Genomic DNA, 6,475 nt, shown 5'->3' with positions numbered 1-6,475 from the left:
AAGGGAGGTAGGTAGTCGAGTGAGTTCATTAGCGTGTAAAGGTTAAGCATGAGATCCCCTCGACACTGTTCTGTGTGCTTACCATTGATTAATGCAATACGAGTTACCTTTTGTCTAATCTGTGTGCATTCTTGTTGCTTGGTGTGTGTTGTTGCTTGCTTTCGTAGGCTTTCTCGACTCCATCGAGCGTTGCACGGGGCCCCACTGATTAACCCCGTGACAGTTGGTATTAGAGCAGGTTGCTCATCAACGCTCGTGACCCTTGCATAACAACACTAGTGGTGGCGCAATGAAGCACAACAAGGAACTCACCGACGAAATTAGGCATGGCCTTGCCCATGCGAGGGAGACTAATGAGTCTCTAGGCGATGAAGCCGTTGCAGAGAAGGCCCCAAGGGGTCACACATCCAAGACAAGCAAGCTTGACAAGTCAGTTGACACGCTTGCTGCCTTCGACACACGCATCCTTCGCTGTGAAGTGACTGTTGGGGAGATGCGTGACCGAGTAGAAGAAATCCACTTGAATGTGGAAACAATTGAGAGCTCCATGGTGGAGCTAGAAGCCCGTTTAAATGGCATTATGAATGAGGTCCAAGATGTCCTAAATAGAACCCTCAAGGAAGTCCTTGGAACAAAATCCCAACAAGAAGGGAGCTTATCTCGATCCGACATCCAAGACCAGGTGGATGAGATGAAAGCTGAATGGATGGCCATGAAAGTAGCCATGGCCTCTCCTTCCAACATCCAGACTCAAGTGGATGAACTAAGAGGAGACATGTCACCCCTCAAGAGACTAGTGGCCAGCACTCCAAGCCACTCCACAACACTGGCCCCTACTCGTGTGAAGATTCGGGAGCCCACACCTTATGCCGGCTCCCGAGATGCTAGAGAACTTGACAACTTCTTGTGGCAGATGGAACAATATTTCCATGCCGCTGGCATTGATGATGACCTAACGCAAATTCGTACAGTGATCATGTATTTGACTGACATTGCTATGCTATGGTGGCGCAGGCGATGCCAAGAAATTGAACGGGGTACGTGCACCATTGAGACACGGGCTGATTTCAAACGAGAACGAAAGCGGCAATTCTACCCAGAGAACGTGGAGTACCTGGCGCGGAAGAAGTTGAAAGCACTCCAACATGGGGACTCACTCCACGATTATGTTAAAGAATTTTCAGCCCTTACCTTGGAGATCACGGACATGTCCGGCAAGGATCTACTGTTCAATTTCATGGACGGACTGAAGCCATGAGCCGAACTAGGACTCCAACGCCACAATGTACAGGACCTCGCCACGGCAATGGCAGTGGTGGAGCAACTCAACGAGACCAGCTTGTCAGATGAAGAAGCCCCAAAGTCAGAAAGCCCGCGTTACCCTAATTTGAGTGGGGGAGCAAGTCGCTCACGCCCTCCGTATGACAACTCTAGCTTCAACAAGCCAGCAAGACAAGACTATGGGAAGATGCCACAAGGAGAGCAAGGCCCTTAGCACCATTACAAGCCCAGAACCGCTGGGTCCCCAATTTCTTGCTTCCTTTGTGGGGGAAATCACTTGGTTCGCAACTACCCAACCAAGAAGAAGATCAATGCCCTTGTTGCCAAGCTTAGTGATGACGAGCAAAGTGATGAGGAAAAGTCTGTGCAGGCACCAAGAGTGGGCGCCCTTCAACTCTTCAACGCTATGGTGAAGAAACAGACCAATCATGGAAGGCCAAAGAGAGCCCAAAGAGGGCTGAAGTATGTAGACATCCTCCTCGGCGGGAAGCCGACTCAAGCCCTTGTTGATATAGGGGCCTCCCACAACTTCATTTCAATTGCCGAGGCCAAGCGACTCAAGTTGAACACTGTGAAAGAGACAGGGTGGATCAAGGCCATGAACTCCGGGGCAAAGGCGATTGAAGGCACGACTCGTGGGGTTGACCTCCAAGTTGGGTCGTGGACAAACAAGATTAATCTTTCAGTTGTACCCCTAGATGACTTCCGAGTTGTCTTGGGAATGGATTTCATGAGACAAGCAGAAGTCGCGCTCCTACCTCACATCAACTCTCTGTGCATCTTGGACGAGCGCTCCCCTTGCATGGTACTAGTTGTGACTTCTACCCGGGTTCATGGGAAGCAAGTTTCTGCACTACAACTTTTTCATGGAGAAGCCTTGTTCAGTGCCAACATGAAGGAAGCAGAGAAGTTCCCCACTCCACAAGCTGAAGAAGCCGCACATCGAGCCAACAACTACAGCAGCAGTAGAAAACAACAGGCCATCCAGCCGTCTACACCTCTCCAGCAACAGAGTTCGTGCGCATCGACAACCATCAAGCAAAGCAGAAGACCCAAGGCTGTGTCCAAGTTCAACATCACCTATTACCACAACCACAGGGGAAAGCGAGTGCCACCCAAGCTGCCTAGGGACCACTTTCGCACCATCCCTCAGACTAAATCATATAGTAGCCTTGTGAGTCACCATTGGGGAAAAATTCATGGGAACCAACACCCCAACAATCCAAACCTTCATTTTGACCCTTACCTAGCCCAAACCTACCCGATAACCAAGTCGAATCAGCCATTGACATACCTTGAGGCCGCTAGGAAAGGACTTAGCCATAGGAAACCCCAACAGAATAGGCCAACCCAACCATGCTACTAGACTATACACCTCGGCCTTGGACGACAGTAAGTTCGGGAGCAGCAGAAGAACCTTCCTTCCGCAGTAGTGACTCCAGGGGACCAGCCGAAGGCGATCTCCGAGGACGTAGATTGAATTGAGTGGGGGAGAATGTCACGAGTGACTCCTTTGCTGCGCCATCAAGCACCACCAAGAGCCATCAGAGTGCCAACCGCGTGCCTTCAAGGTGTAAATATGTGTGTCATGGGTGGGCTACGAATGTATTTTGTATGGGGGGACTGCCAATGGCGTTATTGTAAATACATAGTATGAATTTTCATTCTTTTGATGTTTCTTAATGTCACTCATCCAAAAGCTTAATGTACTCTTTGAGGGGAGATAGGTAGTCGAGTGAGTTCATTAGCGTGTAAAGGTTAAGCACGAGATCCCCTCGACACTGTACTGTGTGCTTGTACTTACCATTGATTAATGCAATACGAGTTACCTTTTGTCTAATCTGTGTGCATTCTTATTGCCTGGTGTGTATTGTTGCTTGCTTTCGTGGGCTTTCTCGACCCCATCGAGCGCCGCACAGGGCCCCGTTGATTAACCCCGTGACATAACGGCGAAGGGAAACAAATTTCGGATTTATTGAATGGGATAGCATTAATTTCGATTTCCATACGTCCTCAATCGAGATTTCTATTTCTGAGGGGGGGCTGCCTGAAGATTCTCCTTATCATATGGTGGGATGTATAAATTGAAACTAGGAAACAAAACTCTCTTGCGTGAAGGGTTCCTATATACTTGCTTATTTGGCGAGAGGGTTCTCATCAATCTTGATTCCTTGATATCCACAAGGTGGGCCACGTTTTGAATGGTTCATATTTTTTGATATCCACAAGGCGAGGGTTCTCAACAATGATCACGGATCACCACATCGTCAGCAAATCAACTATAAGCCAATTATGGGCCCTACATTCACAACTAAAATCTCAAAATAACATCTTATTGTTATGAGATGGAACATCTAATCACTAGCAGGAGCATCTGATCCGTTCGATTTTCTTTCATCCTTGTCTCCATATTTCAGTCAACTTCGAAAAGGCAACAAGAGACGAACCCCCATCAGACCACGCGACCCAAGCCTTCTCCTTCATCTCCCGACTCCCTTCTCTGAGCTCTTTCCCTTCGCTCGACGCCATCAACGCTCTCAGACGTGTCTCGACCTCGGCCGAGCTTACGAACCCATCTTCCGATTGCTCGATCGGCATGGCTAGCTTCAAATCCTCCACCAGCACAGCCTTGTTCATATGTTGCTCGGCATAGAGAGGCCACGCCACCATCGGAACGCCAGCACAGACGGCTTCCAAAACCGAGTTCCACCCGCAATGAGTCACGAATCCTCCCACAGAGTCATGGTTAAGCACTTCCACTTGCGGTGCCCACGACTTTACCACAAGACCTCGACCTTTGACCCGAGCCAAAAATCCTTCTGGCAGTAGAAGATCCAAGTCTGGGGACTCTGGTTCAAAGAAGTGTTTGATGTGGTCCTCCGCTGGCGGACTTCGCACCACCCACAAGAACCTCTGGCTGCTCTTCTCCAACCCATTAGCTATCTCCTTCATCTGTGCCACAGAGAAGGTACCTTGGCTGCCAAAACACAAGAACACGACGCTTTGAGTCGGCTGGGTGTCGAGCCACGATAAGAACTCGTGTGCACCAGCATGTCCACCCTCCCCAGTTCGATCATCAGGGTCGGCAATCAACGGTCCGATATAATAAACCGGTGGGGTCGGAGCGTCCGGGACGCAGAGCCCACTAGTGACTGCTTTGATGGCTGTTGGCTCTAGAAGTTCAAAAGTATTGACTATGATTCCTTTTGCTTTGGGGAGATGGGCTGTGAAGTACAAGAAGTCAAGGTAGGCCTTGTCGGCTCGGTCGAGTACGGGTTCCGGCAAGCTAGAAGCACGGATCGGTGGTAGGCCTGGGAAGTGGAGGTCAGTAGTAGCGAGGCCTTTAAAGCTCTGGGTTGTCCGGGCATGGATGGTTGGAAAGTAGAGGAAGGCAGCGAGAGCAGCAGCGCCAGATGCGAAGTAGTAAGTGGGGATGCTGAGATTAGAGGCAACATGGAGGGCGGAGGTGCAGAAGAAGTCGACGATGAAAGCTCGAAAAATGGAGGTTTCTGAGATTGTTTGGAGAGCCTGGAGAACGTTAGGGTTGTTAAGACGGATGAATTCAAAGGCAATGGCTGTAAGACTGTAATTAGGAGTTGGCTCGAGGGAGGGAGGGTTAGAGAGTGGTGGGAAGCGGTGGAAGACGATGAAAGAATGGGTTTGAGAAATACGGTTGGTGTAGGAGGTGGTGGCCGCTGTATCTAGAAGTCCGGTGGTGAGAAGGATTGTGACGGAAAATTGGTGAGGATAGTGATGGAGGATTAGTTTGCTTAGCTCCACAATCGAGACCAGATGGCCCATAGCTGGTGTTGGGTACAGAACTATGGTTTCTTTCATTTTTAGTTTAATATTTTATCTTTGTCTTATTTTCTCGTCTCTGTAGATCGGCATGACTGTATGATCCACTGAGATTGCTCTGCACTCTCTATGTGCTCTTAAAGAAAGGAAGAAAGCCAATTCCATCCATTTATAGAGCAAAGCTACTCTTAATAAATTTGTAAATTAGTAGATAGCATCATAGAAACGGTACTTGGGAGCCAAGCAAATTGACCTGATAACTCATTTGTAAATTTCCTTGTACTTCTTTAGCAAGCTTATAATGGAGTGGGTAGGAATTGACCAAAGTCTCTAAATATTGTTTTTCTCTTTTTATTTTATTTGAGTAGGCTGGGAAAAACCATGCATAGAGGACTGGCAACCTATCACGAGTGAATACGTCAGTGTTCATGTATAATAATGGCAAGCCGGACTTTCTGCTCACCTCTTCCTCCTCTCCTTTCTACTAACCTTTTAATGATCAGGCCATCTGTCAATACAACCTCCCAACAAAGGTCAAACAGAGGTTAAGCCTCTCTTAACTATTAGTTTTTAAAAATTAAATTATTTTTTATTGGGAAAATAGATCCTACTTTTCAGTTACACACCACAGTTGTTGGAAACCAATATACCATATCCGGCGAATAAAGCTTAACAGATCCGATGAACAAGGAGACAGAGCTTGTTCCTTTCTATGCAAACAACGTGAGTCCTTTTCACAATTCTAGGTAAGCAAATGAAACATTTTGTTTCCATTTTTAGAAGCAATAAGATCAATCTTACTCTAATTTTCTTTTATGGCACAATTAAGTGATTAGACAACCTAAAAAATATACTTTTGGGATTGTGGATTTGGGCGTCTAGCACATATCTTGATTCTTGACATGAATCCATCGAATACTGAATTATAGTTTTAACAACTATAAATGGATTCGCAAATTGTTTTCACTGTGGCCATTTTCACGGCAACACAGAGACTGTTTTCACAATGGGGCAAAGCCCTTGTTATCATGATGGATGTTTTCAAGGCCATAGAGTCAAGAACTCCGTACACGGTGATTGTTTTTAAGATAGGGTAGAGACTTTATTTTCATGCCAAGAAAGTCAAACATCTCTGATTACAACGACTATTTTCACGATGAGGCGGAGCCTTAACAATTTTCACGGCAATAGAGACAACAGCTCTATACACAACAACTCTATTCATGACAACAGAGTCAACAGCTCTATACATGGTGATTGTTTTCACAATGGGCCCTGTTAACCCTTATTCATCAGATCTGGTATACTACTTTCCAATGGGGAAGAAGAATATCTTGTGTTGTGGGTAACTGAAAAATAGGCATCTATTTTCTCAAAAGATTAAAGTATAAAAATA

General features: G+C 46.8%; 1 pseudogene across 1 annotated transcript; it reads right to left on the bottom strand.

The window, feature by feature from the left end:
* Window positions 1–3,548: 3,548 nt before the first annotated feature.
* LOC148852662 (UDP-glycosyltransferase 88F3 pseudogene) lies at window positions 3,549–5,408 on the bottom strand (annotated as a pseudogene). The gene has a single exon (XR_016098903.1). The product of XR_016098903.1 is annotated as a UDP-glycosyltransferase 88F3 pseudogene (transcript).
* Window positions 5,409–6,475: the final 1,067 nt, after the last annotated feature.

The sequence above is a fragment of the Nelumbo lutea genome, chromosome 5 (assembly GCF_056320005.1).
Source record: "Nelumbo lutea isolate HS-2025 chromosome 5, American lotus-T2T, whole genome shotgun sequence".
Lineage (NCBI taxonomy): Eukaryota > Viridiplantae > Streptophyta > Magnoliopsida > Proteales > Nelumbonaceae > Nelumbo > Nelumbo lutea.
Note: the sequence above shows the minus strand (reverse complement) of the source record. Positions and strands in the feature narration are given on the sequence as shown.